This window comes from Bombina bombina, chromosome 3 (assembly GCF_027579735.1).
Source record: "Bombina bombina isolate aBomBom1 chromosome 3, aBomBom1.pri, whole genome shotgun sequence".
NCBI classification, from domain to species: domain Eukaryota; kingdom Metazoa; phylum Chordata; class Amphibia; order Anura; family Bombinatoridae; genus Bombina; species Bombina bombina.
In genome coordinates this window covers 253,986,150-254,008,670 of record NC_069501.1, presented here as the reverse complement: position 1 = coordinate 254,008,670, position 22,521 = coordinate 253,986,150, and positions in this window count along the sequence as shown.

Genomic DNA, 22,521 nt, shown 5'->3' with positions numbered 1-22,521 from the left:
TAGGTTTTTTAGATTAGGTTTTTATTTGGGGGTTTGGTTGTGTGGGTGGTGGGTTTTACTGTTGGGGGGTATTTATTTTTACAGGTAAAAGAGCTGATATCTTTGAGGAAATGCCTGCAAAAGGCCCTTTTAAGGGCAATTGGTAGTTTATTGTAGGCTAGGTTTTTTTTTATTTTGGGGGGCTTTTTATTTTCATAGGGCTCTTAGATTAGGTGTAATTAGTTTAAAATATTTGATAATTTATTTTTTATTTTGTGTAATTTAGTGTTTTTTTTGTAACTTAGTGTTTGTTATTTTCTGTAACTTAGTTGTTAGTTTTTTGTAATTTTTAATAGTAGATTTAAATAACTTGAGTAGGGTTAGGTTTTTAAATATATAATATATTTAATTTAATTTGTAGTTTAATGTAATTTTAGTATAACAGTTAGGGTAGATTAATTATTAGTTTAATATAGTTTAATGTAATTTAAGTATAATAGTTAGTTTAGGTTAATTAGTAGTTTAATATAGTTTAATGTAATTGTAGTATAACAGTTAGGGTAGGTTAATTAATAGTTTACACAAACTACCACCAAATGATACAGCGCAATACTATCCCAGCAAAAATTAAAGATAAATAGTTATAAAATATATATGCAAAATTTGAATAAATATTCTATTTCAAGATAAACAGTATTATGCCTAAAGAAATAAAAAATAAATATATATATATATGAAAATAAGTATATTAATTAAGAAATAATAAAAAGAATAAAAAAAAACAAACTAGAATAAAGTCTTATAAATGAGAACCAATAGTTGAGTATAAATCCAAATGTGGACTCAGTCTTACTGTTGATTGTAGTTGTTCCAAGGAATTCCTTTCAGACCCAGCTGCAGCTATTTCAAACACACTGCTTGTCTTGCAGCTTAATCACCAAACACTTCTCTCCCAGAAAAACAGCGCAGACTGTGAAAAAAAGAAGGACTCCAATAGTGCAATATTGTATGAAATAAGCACTCTTTATTTACAACAGACAAGCCAAATACTCACAATATCTGGCGTGGTTAAAATCACATAAAGGTATCTTTTAAAATAACAGCTGATCTTGAGCAATCCTGTGGTCTGTACACGCTTAGGAAGTGAACAGCGATGTACCCCGGTCGGCGTGTGACGTCACCACCCGACAACAGCTGATTCTGTTTAGCACTCCGTCTGCATCCACTGACTCACAGTGCTCTCTGAATCTCTGAATCTCGGCCTCAACGCGTTTCTCGCCCCCTGCTGGGCGCTTTTTCAAGAGGAATAATTACAACTCCTTTGCTGCTCTATTTATACATAGTCTGCTAGCGCCATCTAGCTTTCATGAGCAGAATGACCATTGGAATATAACTAATATTTCTATATACATAATACACAAATGACTATCTTTTTTCAATTCCATAGAAACAATTGATAACATATATGACATCATTTCACCTCAAATGGTTATTATTATAAAACATATATTATTTAAAAATAATTAATTCTATATAAATTACCTTCTATTTAACTAAAAACACTATTTAAAATATATTAAAATAAAATAAACTAACTACATACAATACCACATATAATAAAATTTCATAAAATTCCAATACTTCTAAAAATCTAAATTCATACACCAATTCATATTAATTGCTAAATTACAACACCTTCTAGTCCTCAATCAGATTATTAATAAAATTGTTTATAAAACTACGTAATAAAAGCTGCCACATCTAAATCAACATTTAGACCATTAGGCGCGAGAGTCCCCAGTTTATAAATCCAAAATGTCTCTCTGCGCCTAAGGTCCAAAAGTCTATTACCACCCCTGGGATTGGGTTTAACCACTTCAATACCTTTCACAGTCAAGCATTTTGGATCACATGCATGGCTTTTAGAGTAGTGAATTGGTACACTATGTTTCAATATTGGTTTTTTTATATTGTAAACATGTTCACTATATCTTTTTGATAGGCATCTCTTCGTGCGACCTACATACTTCAGCCCACAACTGCACTCTAATAAATAGACTACATAAATACTCTTGCAGGTAATAAATTGTTTAACCCTAAACTCTTGTCCTGTTACTGATCTAAACATAGATCTCTCTTTATCAATGCATTTGCACATGGGACATCTTGCTTTATGGCATCCATATGTGCCCTTCAAACTCAAAAAATTATCATTAATATTACATTGTATTGGTTTACTCTCTTTTAACTTACTAGGGGCAAGTAAGTTCTTTAAACTAGTATTCTTCCTATACACTACCGTCGGATTTATATCTAAACTTTCTCTCAATAGGGGGTCCCCCTTCAGTATGGGCCAATATTTATGTAATATTTTCTTCACATTCATGATACCCTCACCATATGTGGTGATAAATTTGACAGACTGTTTTTCTTGTTCGCAAGATATTTCTTTTTGTTTGCTTAATAATATTTCCCTATCTAAATTCTCAACTTCATCCATAATATATGTAATATGTTCACCATTATGTGCTTTACAAATTAATTTTTCTTTTAAAACCTCAGCTTCAGTATGGTAGTCACTTATTCTAGAACAATTCCTTTTTAGCCTTATAAATTGACTCTTGGGAATATTTTTAACCCATTTTTTGTAATGGCCACTAGTGGCATGCAATAGACTATTACTGTCCACTGATTTTCTATAATTCTTAGTATAAATTTTATTGTCCTCTACAAACACCAATAGATCCAAGAATTCAATCATTTGGTTTTGAATATTACCAACAAATTTTACATTGAACTCATTGGTGTTTAAAAAGTCAATAAAATTAGCTGCCTCAATCTCTGATCCCTCCCAAATTATAAAGACATCATCGATAAAACGCTTATAAAATATTAAATTATGTTTAAAAGGGCCATCTCTCCAAATAAATTCATCCTCAAATAAACCCATAAATAAATTAGCATACGATGGGGCAAATTTCGTCCCCATCGCAGTGCCGCATATTTGATGGTAAAAATCCTTTTCAAATTGAAAATAGTTGTGTTCTAAGACAAATTTCATACAATGTTCTAAAAACTTAATTTGATTGGCTGGAAAAATTCTTTTTTTCTTTAAAAAATATGAACTAGCTTTTATTCCAATTGAATGTTGTATTATGGTGTACAATGAGGTTACATCACAAGTGATGAATCTCATGTCACTATTCCAATTAACCTTCTTAAGTTCCTGTATTAAATGTACACCATCTCTAAGATAAGAATTGAGTTGAGTAACAAGTGGATTCAGAAAGTAATCAATATAACTCGATAGATTGGCCGTTAATGAATCTATCCCAGATACAATCGGTCTCCCTGGAGGATTGGAGACCGACTTGTGTATCTTGGGAAGATGATACATAACAGCCAATCTAGGGTGTTCATTATATAAAAAATTAAACTCATCTTTCGTTAGAATTTTTTCTGACAATCCTATATTTAAAACACCTTTCAATTCTAATAAAAATGCCTTTGTAGGGTCATTCTTTAATTTTGTATATGTAGTTGAATCATTTAATAAACGTAGTGCCTCAGCAATATAAACTTCACGATCTTGTATCACTATCCCCCCACCTTTATCGGCTTGGCGGATAGTGATATTGTTATTTTTCATTAATTGATTCAAACTACTTCTTTCAAATTTGTTAAGATTATCTTTAAAATTTATATCAACTGGTAATGATTCAAGTTCTTTTTCAACCAAATTTTTAAAAGTCTTAATATATTCACCTTGTGCATTGATTGGGTAAAATGTAGATTTCGCTTTTTTATCACTATGTATAAAAATGTCATTTGATTCAATGGGAGAGTCACTTCCTAATAACAAATTCATGTTTTCCAGAGTTTCAACATCATCAACCTGAAGTACACTTTTGTATCTTGCTCCAGACTGTAAATTTTTCTGAGCAAAAAATCTCTTGAGCGTAATGTTTCTTATGAATCTCTGGAAATCAATGAATACCTGGAATTTATCCAGATTCTTTTTTGGGGCAAAAGATAAGCCCTTACTCAACAAAGCCATACTTCCATTGTCAATAGTATATGATGATAGATTATAAATACTTGCTTCATTTTTATCTCTTAATACACTCTTGCATTTTTGAAGTTGTTTCCTCTTCCCTGCTCTACATCCTCTCTTTCGCTGAATCTTCTTTTTCGTTGGTTCTGCCCCCCCTCCCTCTCTAGAATATGTGGGTCTGTCTCTTTTCTCCAATTCTGATTCCTTCTCTGATCCCTGTCCTCCCTCTCTGCTAGATGTGGTTTTCCACTTGATTTGTCTCCGTGGGGACCCTAAAAAAGCTGTTGCTGATTCTCTATATTGTTCATTTTCAATTAAATTCTTGCTATGATATTGATCATGGTGAACTTTTGGTCTAGCACCCTCAAATCTTGAGTCTCTATTTCTATTATCTAGAACTTCAAACCTATTTGCATAACTATAATCTGACTGGTGTATATGATTACTGTTATCCATCCTTCTTGGTACTCCATGGTGGTAATTATCTGTTACATCTGTATTATTTTTTGGATCAAAGTAACGATCTCCATTTTTATTTTTATCTGATTGGGACTGTTGATGACTAGTTTGGTCTCTTCTATTCATAATAGAATGACTAGAATTCATATTTGTTTTTTTCATTTGTTCTATTCCTATTTCCATACAGTTGGTAAGCTTTATTACTATTAGTAGAATTTTTTGGTTTCCAATTGTATTTTTGGTCATTTTTATAATCTAATTTATCTCTTCTTAATTTGTTTGATTTATTAATACTCAAATCTCTTGTCAATTTTTCAACTCCTTTAACAATATTATCGTACAATTTTTTATATTCCTCATTTGTCAAGAAGTTGTTCACTTGTTGTTCAATTTTATCAATTTCTACCTGTATTTTTTCAAGTCTACCTTCCCTATATTTTATTAATAGTTTAATTAATTTGAAGGAGCAAGCATCTAATGTTGCCTCCCACTCTGTCATGAATTCCACTTCATCTAATGCAAAAGCTGGCTTTTTTAACAACCTTAATCCCCTTGGGATAATTTTATGTTTGATATAATTTTCTAACAATATTATATCTTGCCAGTCTTTTGCATCTTGAATTAATAACTTTTCATATTCTTTCAAAATTTCTCTTGGGTTCTCATCACAAATCCCTTCCATAGTTTCATCCTCTAATAGGTCAAAAGATCTTCTCCTATTTGCTCTAAAATTTAAACTACTCATGATTGCTAGATAGTTATGCTGCTGATCTAAACAATACTAATCACACAAACTACCACCAAATGATACAGCGCAATACTATCCCAGCAAAAATTAAAGATAAATAGTTATAAAATATATATGCAAAATTTGAATAAATATTCTATTTCAAGATAAACAGTATTATGCCTAAAGAAATAAAAAATAAATATATATATATATGAAAATAAGTATATTAATTAAGAAATAATAAAAAGAATAAAAAAAAACAAACTAGAATAAAGTCTTATAAATGAGAACCAATAGTTGAGTATAAATCCAAATGAAGGGGGACCCCCTATTGAGAGAAAGTTTAGATATAAATCCGACGGTAGTGTATAGGAAGAATACTAGTTTAAAGAACTTACTTGCCCCTAGTAAGTTAAAAGAGAGTAAACCAATACAATGTAATATTAATGATAATTTTTTGAGTTTGAAGGGCACATATGGATGCCATAAAGCAAGATGTCCCATGTGCAAATGCATTGATAAAGAGAGATCTATGTTTAGATCAGTAACAGGACAAGAGTTTAGGGTTAAACAATTTATTACCTGCAAGAGTATTTATGTAGTCTATTTATTAGAGTGCAGTTGTGGGCTGAAGTATGTAGGTCGCACGAAGAGATGCCTATCAAAAAGATATAGTGAACATGTTTACAATATAAAAAAACCAATATTGAAACATAGTGTACCAATTCACTACTCTAAAAGCCATGCATGTGATCCAAAATGCTTGACTGTGAAAGGTATTGAAGTGGTTAAACCCAATCCCAGGGGTGGTAATAGACTTTTGGACCTTAGGCGCAGAGAGACATTTTGGATTTATAAACTGGGGACTCTCGCGCCTAATGGTCTAAATGTTGATTTAGATGTGGCAGCTTTTATTACGTAGTTTTATAAACAATTTTATTAATAATCTGATTGAGGACTAGAAGGTGTTGTAATTTAGCAATTAATATGAATTGGTGTATGAATTTAGATTTTTAGAAGTATTGGAATTTTATGAAATTTTATTATATGTGGTATTGTATGTAGTTAGTTTATTTTATTTTAATATATTTTAAATAGTGTTTTTAGTTAAATAGAAGGTAATTTATATAGAATTAATTATTTTTAAATAATATATGTTTTATAATAATAACCATTTGAGGTGAAATGATGTCATATATGTTATCAATTGTTTCTATGGAATTGAAAAAAGATAGTCATTTGTGTATTATGTATATAGAAATATTAGTTATATTCCAATGGTCATTCTGCTCATGAAAGCTAGATGGCGCTAGCAGACTATGTATAAATAGAGCAGCAAAGGAGTTGTAATTATTCCTCTTGAAAAAGCGCCCAGCAGGGGGCGAGAAACGCGTTGAGGCCGAGATTCAGAGATTCAGAGAGCACTGTGAGTCAGTGGATGCAGACGGAGTGCTAAACAGAATCAGCTGTTGTCGGGTGGTGACGTCACACGCCGACCGGGTACATCGCTGTTCACTTCCTAAGCGTGTACAGACCACAGGATTGCTCAAGATCAGCTGTTATTTTAAAAGATACCTTTATGTGATTTTAACCACGCCAGATATTGTGAGTATTTGGCTTGTCTGTTGTAAATAAAGAGTGCTTATTTCATACAATATTGCACTATTGGAGTCCTTCTTTTTTTCACAGTCTGCGCTGTTTTTCTGGGAGAGAAGTGTTTGGTAATTAATAGTTTAATATAGTTTATTTTAATTCTAAAGGTAAGTTTAAATTTATTATAAGATAGTGATGAGGTAATTTTAATGTAAAGTTAGTGGGTTGTTAGGTTTAGGGGTTAATAGGTTAATTTAGTTTATGGCAATGTGGGGGGCTGGCGGTTTAGGGGTTAATAGGTTTAGTAAGTGGTAGTGATGTGGGAGGCCAGGGGTTTAGGGGTTAATACATTTATTTAGTTGCGGTGGGCTCCAGGAGCGGCGGTATAGGGGTTAATATATTTATTTAAGTGGCGGCGGGGTCTGGGAGCGGTGTAATAGGGGTTAATAACTTTATGTAGGTGGCAGCAGTGTTGGGGCGGCAGATTAGGGGTGTTTAGTCTCCGGGCTTATGTTAGGGTGTTAGGTGTTGTAACAGGCTTTCATTAACCCTGTGATATACCTGTGCATATAAATGTAATTTTTAGTTAACAATGCATAACTTTGCAAATAAACTTTGTTTATAGCATGCTTGTCTCAATAAAAGCTGCTATTTAAATGTTAGTTTTAAATGTTAGTATTAACATTGCTATAAAATGTTTGACTAAAAACTATACGAACAGTAAGAAATACATTCTTTCAGCAAGACACTTATTACTTACTATAAATGATAGATTTCTTTTAAATCTATCATGTACAGCTTCTATACATAAAGACTGCCTGTTCACATAAATTGTGAAAAATATAATCTTTAATATGCTTATTTTGCAATATATAGAGTGTATAACTATATTCAAATATATGTTACTTCTATAATGTGTGCAATGTATAACTGTATCCTTTTATATGTTTAAACAAAAGTATTTTACAATATAAAATGTTTTTATTATCTGTATGCTAACATACTAACCAACTAAATAGTTTTAACATAAGATGTTATATGATCTAAAATAGAGGTTTATTCAACCTTGAATTTATAGCTCTAAAATGGATGCTCATTGCAATGCTCATATATTTCAATATAACTGTGCTTTAAGACCTTATAAGTGAATTAGGTGTGAACCACTACAGTGTAAACTTAACTTTTATTCTCCCATAGGAATCAATGGGATATCTGGCAGCATCGAACATAAGCTTTCGCTGCTTTCAGACTCCCATTAATTTCTATGGCATCCGCAGCCTCCAGGGCAGCGGATTGAAAAGCAGGTATGCTGGGCCGTAATAGTGTCGAGCGTACCTGTTAGAAAGTTGATAAATGGCAAAAATAGTCAGATAGTGCCGAATTTGTATTTGGAAAATCTGTAATGATGTAAGCATCGATCTGTGTCGGACTGAGACCGGCGGATCGTATGTTACGTCACACATTTCAACTTTTGCCAGTCTGTAGGCTTTTATAAATAAGGCGAATCAGGCTTGCCACAATTATGCTGCGGAATTCCAGCATATTTGCGGTTGACAGCTTGATAAATAGGCCTCTAAATATTGATTGATGTCGTTAGTATGGCATAATTAAAAAGGGTTAAGTGGTTGTTTAGCACATCCTCACAAAACGAGCCATAGGCTTTTCAGAAGTACAAGACTATATTGTGCTTCTTAGCAATTTGTTTATTGTTTTTATAGTTATTCAAGTTATAATGTTTTACCTGTATTACCTTATACCATGTCTCATTCAGGTAATGAGGGGAGCCTTGTGGCCCATAAACACCACCACCAATATATATTATTATAGCTTAGAAATCCATATAAAAATTAACTACTCTTAAGAAATTAGATTCAATACATCAAGAGTAGAAAGAAAGAGTAGAGGGCTTAAATTAAATAACGGTAAATTCTAAAGGTCTAAATAGCCCAGTTAAAAGAAATATAGCTCTGAGGGAATTTAAGGGAAAAAAGGAGATATTATTTTTCTCCAAGAGACACATTTTGTTAAGGGTAGGTTGCCCAGGACAGTTTAATTTAAGTTTCGAGAGTCATTTTATGCTTCAAACACCAGCAAGACTAACGGGGTAGGAATTGTGTTTAGGAGAAACAATCCCTTTAAAGTACTTAACCAAATTAAAGATGATCAGGGAAGATTTCTCATATTGGTAGGTTTGTTATACAATAAATGTATAACATTAGTCAATATATATGCACCCAATACGACGCAAGATGCTTTTTTTAAGCACATAACTAATGTAATTTTGGATGTAACTAAAGGCACCCTGATTATAGGCAGGGATTTCAACTGCACTTTAAATCCAAAGATAGATAATTCCAATGGGACATCATCTGTTCCACATAAAATGATACTTAAAATTAAAAAATGCTTGAGGTTTTCCACATGAGGAAAAAAATTACACTTTCTATTCATATCCCCACTCTAGATATTCCAGGATTGATTATATTATGGCAGATGTAATGAACTTAGCTCTTATTCAGAATTCTGAAATTCAATCTAGATCTTTGACAGACCATTCAATGGTCAGTTGTTTGATACGTTGAGATTCTAAATCCCATTGCCATTTTAACTGGAGACTAGAAGAAACCCGCCTAAATGACCTCATGTGACAAAAGGCTATCAGAGGCCTTACAAAATTATTTTGAACTTAATTCTAACACTGAAATAGATATTAGAATGGTATGGGAGGCCCATAAATCAGTGATGAGAGGTGAGTCAATTAGTATAAAAGCCCATTATACTAAGCAACAAAGAATATATTATAAAAATGTACTACAACAGATAGAGCACCTAGAAACTGGACATAAGAAAGATCCCTCAAACCCCACTCTATTAGAAAGCTTGCAAGATTTTAAACTAAAATTGAATGATATTATAGACAAAAATTGCAAGCTACATGCTTTTAAATTAAGACAGAAACAGTATAAAGGGAACAACAAATGCAGCAGGCTACTAGCTAGGAAACGTCATCGTAATCGAACTGGGTCATATATCTTACATCTCAAAAACGCAGAACATGAAACGTTATTTACAACAGAAAAAATAGCGTAAGAATTTCAAAATATTATGAGAAACTATATAACTTAGGTGAAACCCCAGCTGAGAACATAACTAAATTTTTAGATGAAATTACACTCCCTACACTTAATGACAGTGATAGAGAAAGTTTAAATGAGCCATTTAGTCTAGAAGAAGTCCAGAATATCATCAAAGATCTACCCACAGATAAATCACCAGGACCAGATGGTTTTACATCAGAATATTATAAAAAATATAGTGACATCATTGCCCCATTCCTCCAAAATGTATTTAACTCCATCACTGAAGCTAAGCCATTTTTACCGGAATATTTAAAAGCACACATAGTAGTACTACCAAAGCCAGGCAAATCAACAGACAGGGTGGAAAATGATAGACCCATATCATTATTAAACAGTGATGTAAAGATCTATGCTAAACTTTTGACCACTAGACTTAACCTTTCTTTACTAAAAATTATCAACAAAGACCAAGTGGGATTTATAGTTAGTAGAGAGGCAAGAGATAATACAACAAGAGCAATCCACTTAATTGATTATGTTCATACACATAATATACCAACAGTTCTAATCTCCACGGACGCGAAAAAAGCATTTGACTGCGTCTGTTGGGGATTCCTACGTGCTGCCCTGGAAAGGATTGGAATGGGAAGATATTTGCATTGTATCAGTTTCCCACTGCGCAGATAAGAATTAATGGTTCTCTCTACCACTCACTCTCCATTTCTAATGGTACGAGGCAGGGATGCTTTGTTATTTGCTTGTGCAATTGAAACTTTAGCAAGTAGAATACCTATTGATCCACTAATTTCGGGTACCCATATAGCAAATTCGGAATACAAAATAATGTTATATGCAGACGATATCTTATTTACACTGACAAAACCAAGGAGTTCCATACCACCTATAATCAATATATTCGAAAAATGTCATTCTGCTGCTAACTTTCTAATAAATCAAACTAAGTCAGAAATTCTTAATATCACTGTACCTCAAGATGATCTACAACTCCTTAGACGAATACATTTATTTAAATGGCAGGACAAGACACTAAAATACTTAGGTATAAACGTAACCCAAAAACACAGGACTTGTTTCAAGCCAATTATTACTGCCTCCAACGACAAATAATAACCGATCTCTCATCCTGGAGATCTTTGAACACCTCATGGATAGGTAAAATTAATATTTTTAAAATGAACATTTTCTATACCCTTGCCATCTAACTATATACAATCCTTGCAGACTAAAATATTTGAGTTTATTTGGGATAAAAAGCAAGCTAGAATTAATAAAGCCATTATGTGTTCCCCAATTTCCTCAGGGGGTTTAGGTGTCCCAGACCTCTTAAAATATTGGCAAGCTATTTTTATGCAAAGAATAATGGATTGGTTTGTTAACCTTGAAAATAAATCATGGGTTAAAATAGAGCATGAAATTGCTGGGGTTATGCACTTGGGCTCCTGGTGTTGGATTCTCAACTGAGGGACAGTAAGAGAAACCACCAACAACTTACTTGTATGTGAAACATTCCAAGTATGGGACTGAGTTTTGCTGAGACATCCCCATATATGCTCCAGATACTTACCTCTCACACCTCTTATCGACAATGGGGAATTTTCCCCAGGTACGGCTTAATTAAAACAACAAATAAAATATACACATAGAATACTAATGATCTATCACATTGGGTGTGAAGAACTCCTGTACACAATCGCTAATCTAATAGATAAAGGCTATGTTTGTTTTTTTCGAACTGGATTTTGTATCACCAATGTATATCATACATTTGAAGCACTCTGATAGGAGAAATCTTCTTAGACCTTTTACAAACTTTGAGAAAATGTTTCTAGCTTTAAAACCCATGAAACACTGTCTCTCGTTGAACTACACATTGCTCCAACAGTCTACCCCAGGGTATTTACCGTACTATGTTGACAGGTGGAAAGGTGAATTTCAAAGTTGATATATCATATATAGATGTCCAAAAAATATTTTATAATATTGCAAAATTGTCCATTTCGGTTAGAAAAGTAGAACTCAATTTTAAAATTTTGCAAAGGTGTTATTTAACTTCAGTAAGACTTCACAAACTTTATAAAACAAAGTATAAATCAAAATGGCAATTGATGGAGATGTGAGAATGCCCAAGGCACAATGTCACATATATGGTGGTCCTGTCCAAAGTTTGTACCCATATGGAAACTGGTAGTCAGGGAGTCATCAAAAGTATTAGAAATCCCACTATGCTTAGATCCCTGCTTGGGGTTATTCCACAACATGCCCAAAAGATTTTCAACAGCACAAAAAAACAGCTAGATTACAAGTCTGTGTGTTTGCCTTTTAACGCTGAAAATATGGTAATTTCAGCATTAAAACAGCATTGCAGCCATTATAAGTCTTGTCGGTATAGGTGTACCGCAAGCCTTTTAGCCTGTAACGCAACGTCAGTCCTGCACTCATAAAAATGATGTTTTTTTTATGGGATTCCCATAGCACTGCCATTACGAGTTTTGCGGTGAGGCTAAAAAACCTGCGTTACACCCTAAAACAACAAGATCCGTACCGCCATCTAAAAGCAGAAGTTATGACTTTTGCGATTCAAATCTGTTACATAAAACTCATAACTAAACTGCTACAAAGTACACTAAACACCAATAAACTACCTGATAACCCCTAAACTGAGGCCCTCCCACATCGCAAACACTATATTAAACTTATTAACCCCTAATCTGCCACTCCTAACATCGCTGCCACTAAAAATAATTATTAACCCCTATTCTGCCGCTCCCCAACATCGTCACCACATAAAGTTATTAACCTCTAAACCGTCGCCCTCCCACATCGCAAACACTATCTAAATATTATTAACTCCTAATCTGCTGTCCGCCCCCACTATACTTAAGTTATTAAGCCCTACACCGCCGCAATTATAATAAACCTATTAACCCCTTAACCGCAAGCCCCCCAATGAAATATATTTAAATAAACTATTAACCCCTAAACTGGAATCCCCCCAGATTGCAATAAACTAAATTAAACTAGTAACCCCTAAACCTAATGACCCCCTAACTTTAGATTACATTTACAATTTCCTTATCTTAAATTAAATTAAAACTTACCTGTCAAATTAAAAAAACTAAGTTTAAACTAACAATTAAACTAATATAATTACTAAACTAAAATTAAACTTACTACCAATAAAATTTAACTAAACTACACATTTAAAAAATCCTAACACTACTCTAAAATTACACATTATCTAATTACAAAAAAATAAAAAAGACTAAATTACAAAAAATAACAAACACTAAATTACGGAAAATAACAAAAAAAATTATCCAAAATAAAAAAGAATTACACCTAATCTAATAGCCCTACCAAAATAAAAAAGCCCACCCAAAAGAAAAAACCCTAGCCTACAATAAACTACCAATAGCCCTTAAAAGGGTATTTTGTAGGGCATTGCCCTAAATTAAATAGCTCTTTTATCTGTAAAAAAAAGACCCCCCAACAGTAAAACCCACCACCCAACCAATCCCCCAAAATAAAAACCTAATTCTAAAAAAACCTAATTACCCATTGCCCTGAAAAGGGCATTTGGATGGGCATTGCCCTTAAAAGGGCATTTAGCTCTTTTGCTCCCCAAACCCTAAAAAAAAAACCTTAAAAAAATCCCCCAAGATCCACTTACAGTTTTTGAAGTCCCGCTTGAACGATCTTCATCCAGGTGGCGAGAAGTCTTCATCCAGACGGCCTCTTCAATCTTCATCCAGGCGGCATCTTCTATCTTGATCCCGGCGGAGCGGCTCCATCCTGAAGACATCCGGCGTGGAGCATCCTCTTCATATGGTCGCCACAGTACACTGAATCTTCAATGCAAGGTACGCGATTCAAGATGGCGTCCCTTGCATTCCTATTGGCTGAAAATGTTAAATCAGCAAATAGGAATTAGAGCTGCTAAAATCCTATTGGCTGATTTAAACAGCTCTCATTCTATTAGCTGATTCAAATTTTTGGATGGGTTTTTATTTTAGATTTTTAAGGGCAATGCCCATTCAAATGCCCTTTTCAGGGCAATGGGTAGCTTAGGTTTTTTGGATAGCTTTTTCTATTTTGTGGGTTTGGGGGGTGGGGGTTTTTAATGTTAGTGGGTGTTTGTATTTTTTATAGGTAAAAGAGCTGTTTAACTTAGGGCAATGCCCTACAAAAGGCCCTTTTAAGGGCCATTGGTAGTTTATTTTAGATTAGTTTTTTTTATTTGGTGGGTTTAAATGGGCATTAGAATAGGAATAATTTTTATTATTTTTGATAATTTGTCTGTTATTTTGTGTAATGTATTTTTTTTTTTCATTTTGGGGTGGGTTTTTTATTTTTTAGATTAGGGCTTGGCAGCAAAAGAGCTAAATGCCCTTTTAAGGGCAATGCCCATACAAATGCCCTTTTTAGGGCAATGGGTAGATTAGGTTTAACTTTATTTTTATTTTGGGGGGGTTTTGTAGCAAAAGAGCTGTTAACTTTAGGGCAATGCCCTACAAAAGGCCATTTGTGTACCATTATTACAGAATTCTATCAGCCAATAGGAATTAAAGGGGAAAAATCCTATTGGCTGATCTGGATGAAGACTTCTTCCCGCTTCGATGAGGACTTCACCGGCTGGATGAGGATGGATGTCCAGACTTTGAAAACTGTAAGTGGATCTTTGGGGGTTAGTGTTAGGCTTTTTTTAAGGGTTTTTTGGGTGGGTTTTATTTTTAGCTTAGGGTTTGAGCACTTCGTAAAAGAACTGATTGCCCTTTTCAGGGCATGGCAAAAGAGCTAAATGCCCTTTTAAGGGCAATGCCCATATATATTTATGTAGTGATGTGGGAGGCCAGAGGTTTAGAGTTAATAGTTTAATTTAGTATATTTCATTGTGGGGGGCTTGCGGTTTACTCGTTAATAGGATTATTATAGCGGCGGTGTGGGTGGACAGCAGATTAGGGGTTAATAATCTTTAAATAGTGTTTGCAATGTGGGAGGGTGGTGGTTTAGGGGTTAATAGGTTTATTATAGTGGTGACGATGTTGGGGATTGACGGAATAGGGGTTAATACATTTTTAAGTGGCTGCGATGTCCGGAGCAGCAGATTAGGGGTTAATACATTTATTATAGTGTTTGCGATGTGGGAGGGCCTCAGTTTAGGGGTTAATACGTAGTTTATGGGTGTTAGTGTACTTTGTAACACTTTAGTTATGAGTTTTATGCTACAGCTTTGTAACGTAAAACTCATAACTACTAACTTTAGATGGATCTTGTCAGTATAGGCTGCAACGCACACTTTTTAGCCTCACCGCAAAACTTGTAATACCGGCGCTATGGGAGTCCTATTGAAAAAGGACTTTTTTAAAAGTGCAGTACTGACGTTGCGTTACAGGCTAAAAAGGTGTGTGGTACACCTATATCTACAAGACTTGTAATAGCTGCATTAGGGAAAAAGCAGCGTTATGAAGCATACCATGCTTTTTCACTCATAACCCAAAACTCGTAATCTAACTTGAAAGCCCCAAACGGGCCAATTTTTTAAACACTTTCATATAAATTCCTGGAGTAAATTCAGGGCTCCCTGTGGAAATCTGATAATTAGAAATTGTGTAAGACCCATTTTTGCACATATCTTATGCCAAGCTAGCAGTAAATTATATATTGAGCTTATATTTTTAATTGATCTAGGAATACTCTTAAGATTACAGTGAAGAATGGCTATAGGTGAATATGGGTATAAAACATTTTCTTCAAGTTCTGAGAAAAATAATTCAAATTCCCAAGCCAACCTACAGCAAATTTCACCACAGAAATTAAGCTATATAATTCCAGGTCGGGAAGTGCCCGACCACCATGCTCTTTTCTCAAAAATAGTCTTTTCAAAGCAATTCTAGGTCTTTTCCCTTGCCATATAAAATATGATAATGATGAGTAGAAATTGCAGAGATCTTTTATTTTTTTAAGAATTATAGGAATATTCTGAATTACATAAAGAATTTTAGGAAAAGTGATCAATTTGAACATGGCAACTCTTCCTGAAATGTTTAACGGCAAATTATGCCAATGGTGCAGATCTTCTTTGACCTTAGAGCGCATTTTTGTGATGTTTAAGGTATACCTGGTACTCGGATCTCACAAAATATTAATACCAAGAAATGTAAATGAATGTGTTGCAACTTTAAATGGTATAGGTACTATAGAGTGAGAATGTTCCTTGAGCCAAAAAAAAACCTGTTTTCATAGTATTTACTTTATAACCAGAGAACAAACTAACTGTTTCAATCTCTTGTAGAAGTTGCGTTATATTCCTTGAAATATTAGAAATATATATTAAAAGGTCGTCCGCATAAAGGGCAACCTTAATTTCTCTTTTACCAATCTTAATACCTTCAATTCACTGATGGATAGCTATGGATAAAGATTATATCGCTATGATAAATAAGAGAGGTGAAAGCAGACAACCCTGCCTAGTCCCTTGTTTTTCTCTGTCAATTGACCATTAATACTCAAAGCTGTTTTAGAAGTGTTATAAATATTCTTCAAAATATGCAAAAAAAGCCCATGCAGACCAAATATTTTCAAAGAAAAGAATATGTGATCATGCTGTACCGAGTCAAACGTCTTCTCTGCATCCAGTAAAACAACAGCTATATCCTCATACATTTTAAATGATGTAGTAGATATTGCTTCTTTAGACAGAAAATAATCTATTGTAAGAAATAGTTCTCTGATCTTAGCAGAAGCATTTCTGCCTTTAAGAAAACCAACCTGATCAGAATGAATTATTTGATTTAAAGGGCTCTGCAGTCTATTGGCAAGAATAGTAGTTAATATTTTGTAATCAGAGTTTAATAAGGCTATTTGCCTATAAGAACCCATTTCAAGAGGATCTTTACCTTTATTTAGGATCAAGGTAGTCCAGGATGCAGAGAATACTTCCGAACATGGTGATTTATTTATAAAATAATGATTTTTGAGGTATGGGGTGATATAAGTTTCAACATTTTATAAAATTAATTAGGAAGCAAAATTAGGAAACAAATCTTGCCCCGGAGTTTTATCTAAAGATATAGAGTCTATACTATCCGAAATGTATTTGTCAGTAAAAGGAGCATTAATCAAGGGTAGTAAATGTTCTCGGCAACACGGGACCGAAATACTTTCCTAGAATTTTGCTTTGCAATCTAAATTAGGCTCTTTATGTGAGTGTAAATCAGAATAATAGGAAGATAAGATTTATTTTGAATCTTTATGAATATTACCATTTGATTGAATCGCTTCAATACCTTGAGAACTAGAGGAATTTTTCATTATTCTAGCCAAAAGTTTGCCCGTCTTGTTCCCATATCTGTAGTATTTAGCCTGCATTTTTAACTTAGACAGTGTTGTAGAATGAAGGAGTAGAGTATCTCGTTCTTTCTTAGCATTGAGATATTTGACCCAATTTTTATTGGAAGAATTTAATAGATAAGCATTATATGTTTTAACTAAATGATTTATGGTTTCTTTTTATCTCTTTATAAGTCTTTTCTTTATATTAATCTTAAAAGAAGTGATAGCGCTGGTCAAGACTGCTTGGCAGTCTGCCAGAACAACTCAGGATTATCTATGTGTGCTTGATTGAAAAGACAATAATCCTCCCATTTTTTAGCAAGATAGTTTCTGAATTTGGCATCATTAAACAAGTAAGTTGGGAAATGAAAACGACGAAAAAAAGAATTGAAAGAAAAAAGGGAAGTTTCCAATAAAATAGGTGCATGATCCAAAAGACAAAAGGGAGGGATCCATATTTTAACTCCTATATTTATTAAACTGTTGCTAGTAAGAAACATCTCGAACCTGGAGAGAGAACCGTATTTTTTTTACATACATGTATTATTTTAGTATCAGGATTCTGTTCCCTCCAGACATCTCTGATCCCCAGGTTACAAAAGAGTTTTCTAAAGTGTTTATTCCCCTGTTTATCTCTATTGGTCTTAGAACAATTGTTACCCTGTCTATCCCTATCTAAAGTATACTGTGGGATTATATTGAAATCTCCTCCTAAAATGAGATGGCCTTCTTTTTTAATATCCTAATTTGGAGGAGATTCCAAAATAATGGGTTAAAATCATTGGGTGCATATATATTACATAAAGTGAATAAATCATTTATCATTTTTATTTTTAATATAATAATTCTCCCATCAGGGTCAATATACGAATCAATAATCTCATATTTAGAAGCTTTACCAAGCAAAATAGTCACTTCCCTCCTCCTAGCAAGTGAAGGAGAGACTATCGCCTATCCTACCCATTGGGACTCAAGTTTCAATCCTTCTTCTAATGATAAATGAGTTTCCTGAAGGAAGGCTATATCAGTATAGCTATGTTGAATAATGGCCTTCCTTTTAATGGGGGAAGTGATGTCCCCTATATTCCAGGATGATATAATACGTTTTCTAGCTTTATCCATTTCTTAGTTTACTAAGTACATGGAATATGCAGGACAGAGAGAGAGAGACGGAAGAGAAAAAAAAGGAGGGGGATGAAAAACAAGTTGAGCCACATAGGAACAAGTCTGAAGACAATTAACACAGTTCATTTTTAGACTTAAAAAATTGTTCAGCTTCTGTTGCATTATCAAAAAATATATGTATTTAATAGGAGAGAGCTCTTTTCTTTTATTAAGAGTTTCATAGGAGAAATCTTGAAATATTTTAATCTGAGCATTTTCTATTTTAACATGAAGAATGTTGAATTATGTAAGTATTTTCTCCTGAAAATGTAGAATTTTAGCAACAACAACTCCCATCACTCATAGAAATAAATTTGCCCACTCTGTGTGCTCTTTTCACAATAATCGGAATAAAATATGCAGGAATTTCCAGTAGGGAGGGGAGTGTTACAGAAACAAATTTTATTAGATTTTAGCAACAACTACTCTGTTACTCCCATCACTATTAGAAAAAATTTGCCCACTCTGTGTGCTCTTTCCACAATAATCGGAATAAAAGATGCAGCAATTTCAAGTAGGGAGGGGAGTGTTACAGAAACACATTTTATTAGATATTCCTTTGATTCAGGAATCCCAATTAACCTGATATTATTCCTTCTGCTACAATTTTCAAGGTCTAACTTTGTTTGAAGTTGTAAGGTCATACTTTGATTATCTGCCAAATGAGTTTTCTGTAAAACATTAGTGTCTTCTAGATCGTCACTTGTTGTTCTGATTCTGATACTCAGGTAGAGTATTCTCTAACCTCCTGTCTCAGAGAAGATATCTCTGATTTAAATTCTATTTTTAAAGATTCAAAATAAGGTGATAAATATTCAATAATACATTTTACTAAGAGTTGTCCAACTAGAGGATCATTTGGTGTGGATAAAGTGGTATCAGGATGTAGTTCTACTAAGGACTCTAAAGGTTGCTTATTTTTCTTATCTGTTTTAGAAGCCATAATAAGAGATTTTTCTTTAGACTGCAAAGTAGGGGAAAGGAATTTCTCCATAAAAATACTTTGAATAAGAAAGAGTAGAAGACCCTTTATATAAAAAAAAATGTCAATGAGTGTAAAAGAGGACAATATTTACCTTGGTATATAACAATAAGCAGAACTAGGGTATACATCTAAGTGTGATAAGTACTAGTTCTAGGAAGGGAGCATCGTATAGGTAAACCCCAAACTTCACATTGTTAAAGAAATCTCAAGAAATTACTCAAAACTCTACACATAAAAACTTGTACAGTGTGAGCAAAATAGTAGGGTCACTGTAGATTAATTGATATGTTCAGTGGGTGGAGAATCAGAAAAATAGAAAAGCAGGAATAGAAGCTTTTATAGTGTTGCAAAGATTTTCTATTCTTATATATAATAAGCAGCAACAATCAATATGGCTCTCATACCCAGAGTAGTATGCAAAACATGTACAGAGAACAATATTTTCAAATTGAAGACTCAGATTTACCAATATACAAAATGTTATAGAGAGTAAACCAGGTGCTAAATAAACAGTGTATAGTTAGTGTCTTCACTAGAATTAGAGCCACGAGTAGAAAAACAGGTATAGAAATGTATGTAGCTCTACAAGAAAATAACATATTCCTGCAATAAATTTTCTGTTCCTGTATATGAAGAACAGCAGCAACCAATGTAGCTCTCAGAACCAATCTAGGTCACGAAACATGTATGGGGATCACAAATAGAATTACATTTTCAAATTAAAAGTTCACATCTTCCCCTATGTGTATTCTTGTAGAAGTGTAGATTAGTAACTTCAATGGGATTAAGCCAAACAGGTGTAAAGTCGCTGTAAATAAGTTGATGTCTTCGCTGGAGTAATACGCCAAGAATGGAGAAACAAATGTGAGCACTTAAACAGTACTGCAAAGACTTGTATGCTTGTGTACAAGAAGCAGCAGCAGCCAAAATAGGTCTCACACCCAGACTAATTTACCAAACATAGAGTAGTCTCTTGTTAAAGAAACGTTAATGTGCGGCAACTTTTATCTTGGTTTTGATCCTAAACATGAAAGTCAATTTTCCAAAACTAAAAGGTCGTATATGCAGTTAGCAGAGTAATAATGACTTTGTGAGTAAATTGCTGTCTTCACTGTTTAGCCGAAACAAAAAACAAATGTAGGTTTGAAGCACCTCATACCCTTTTGAATGGTCAGGATCCTTCCTTGTTCCAATAGGAGCTTCAAAAAGCGCTGCGTCAGGGCACAGCACAGTCAGCGTGAGTGGAAGTGAAGTGAGTTGATGAAAAACCCTAACCGGCTGTTCCCTGCTCCAGCAGGCTCCAGCCATTCGGTCCCCACGCCAATAATGCAGCCACACGGAGAAGAACAATCTCAGCTGCATCACATCAGGGTGACCACGTGGTAGTGTCTATGTGCGTGTATGCGTGCATGCTCACGCAACTCCACCTCTCGGATCATTTTATATAATTTTTAATACTTTTGTATAGAAGATAGTACCTTCAGAAAGATAGTGCTGTACTGTAATCAGAAAGGTAATATTTGTTGTTTTAAACAAATATAGGTTATTATTTCTATTTCAGAACACACACAAAAAACAACAACAAAAAAGACAAAGGCAGAGAAGATTGTGAATTACAGGCAGGGGGGAAAATTATTGAATTTCAGAATGTTTGGGTTTGGGAATTCTAAATTTGGGAATTTGTACCTGTAGTATCGTTCTCCCATTTTGTTATTTGTGCTTTTAAAACATTGTTTCCTTTTACTTTTGATTAATGTTTTCTAAATCTAATTAACAATTTCCATATTATGAATCACAAGCAAAGTATTAGTGCCATTAATTATTCTTTTTAGGTACTGGTTTTCCTCCTTATTTTGAAAATGTAAATAGACTATCAATACTCCTCACTGTGTACCTAGAAAAAAAATATTACTCACAATTAGTTAGAGCAAACAGTTTCATGTTTTACATACAGTTTCAGCACTTTAAAATCCAATTTTAGATTTTTTTCTAATAGAAACCCATAGTCCTCTTCTTGTTTTCAGATTTATATCATGCCAACTTGGAAAACAGTGCTTTTAAAATCATAAAAAAAAGTAAATATTTATAATGTCAATATAGTTATTGAGTTAACATGCCAGTATGTCCATCATTTCTATATGCTAATGGTATTGAGATTGTTTAGCAGTGATCAGATTGAATTTGGATTGCAATAGGTTAATTTTACACAGGTAAATGAGTATTTCCTTTACATGCTGAACAAAGGGATTTATTAGAAAAACTGTACTGTAAACTTAAGAAGTGTGAAAGGACTATTGTATATGTCAGCTTTGGGTGGATTCCCAGTTTCTTTCCTGATATATATGAGATAAGATATGAGATATTTATAAAATATCAAAATGTATTAAAGGGACATAATACTCAAATGCTAAATCACTTGAAACTGATGCAGTGTAACTGTAAAAAGCTGACAGGAAAATATCACCTGAGCATCTCTATGTAAAAAAAGAAGATATTTTATCTCACAATCTCCTCAGCTCAGCAGAGTAAGTTCTGTGTAATAAAATATAATTCAGCTGCTGTACAGCTGCAGGTAAAAAAAAAATGAAGAAATGAACAGCAGCCAATCAGCATCAGCAGGACAGCTGAGTTTGACTTAATGCAAACAAACTAAAGACGCTCCAAGCAACGTCCGTATCTCACGATGCTGAACCGGAAGTGAACCCGGCAGTAAAGTTCATCCAATGTCTCCAAGGAAACGGAGTGCCGTAGCCGTGGCGAAACCAAGCCACTATGACAAGTCAATAAGAGAGGCAGGAAGGCAGGCACTGCAACAAGTCATCCAATAAAAAATAGTACTTTAATGAAAAAATGGATAAAAAGTCAAAGACAGCAACACACGCTGTGGGTACATAAACACCAAGGCATGAGGACAAACTGACACAAAATGTCTGACTAGTTTCGCGCCCCCTGACGGCGCTTATTCATAGACAGTAACAGTATTAAAGTACTATTTTTTATTGGATGACTTGTTACAGTGCCTGCCTTCCTGCCTCTCTTATTGACTTGAGTTTGACTTAACTCTCATGAGATTTCATAGTAAACTTCCTTAAACTGAATAGGGAAGTAAGATGAGTGTGCACGT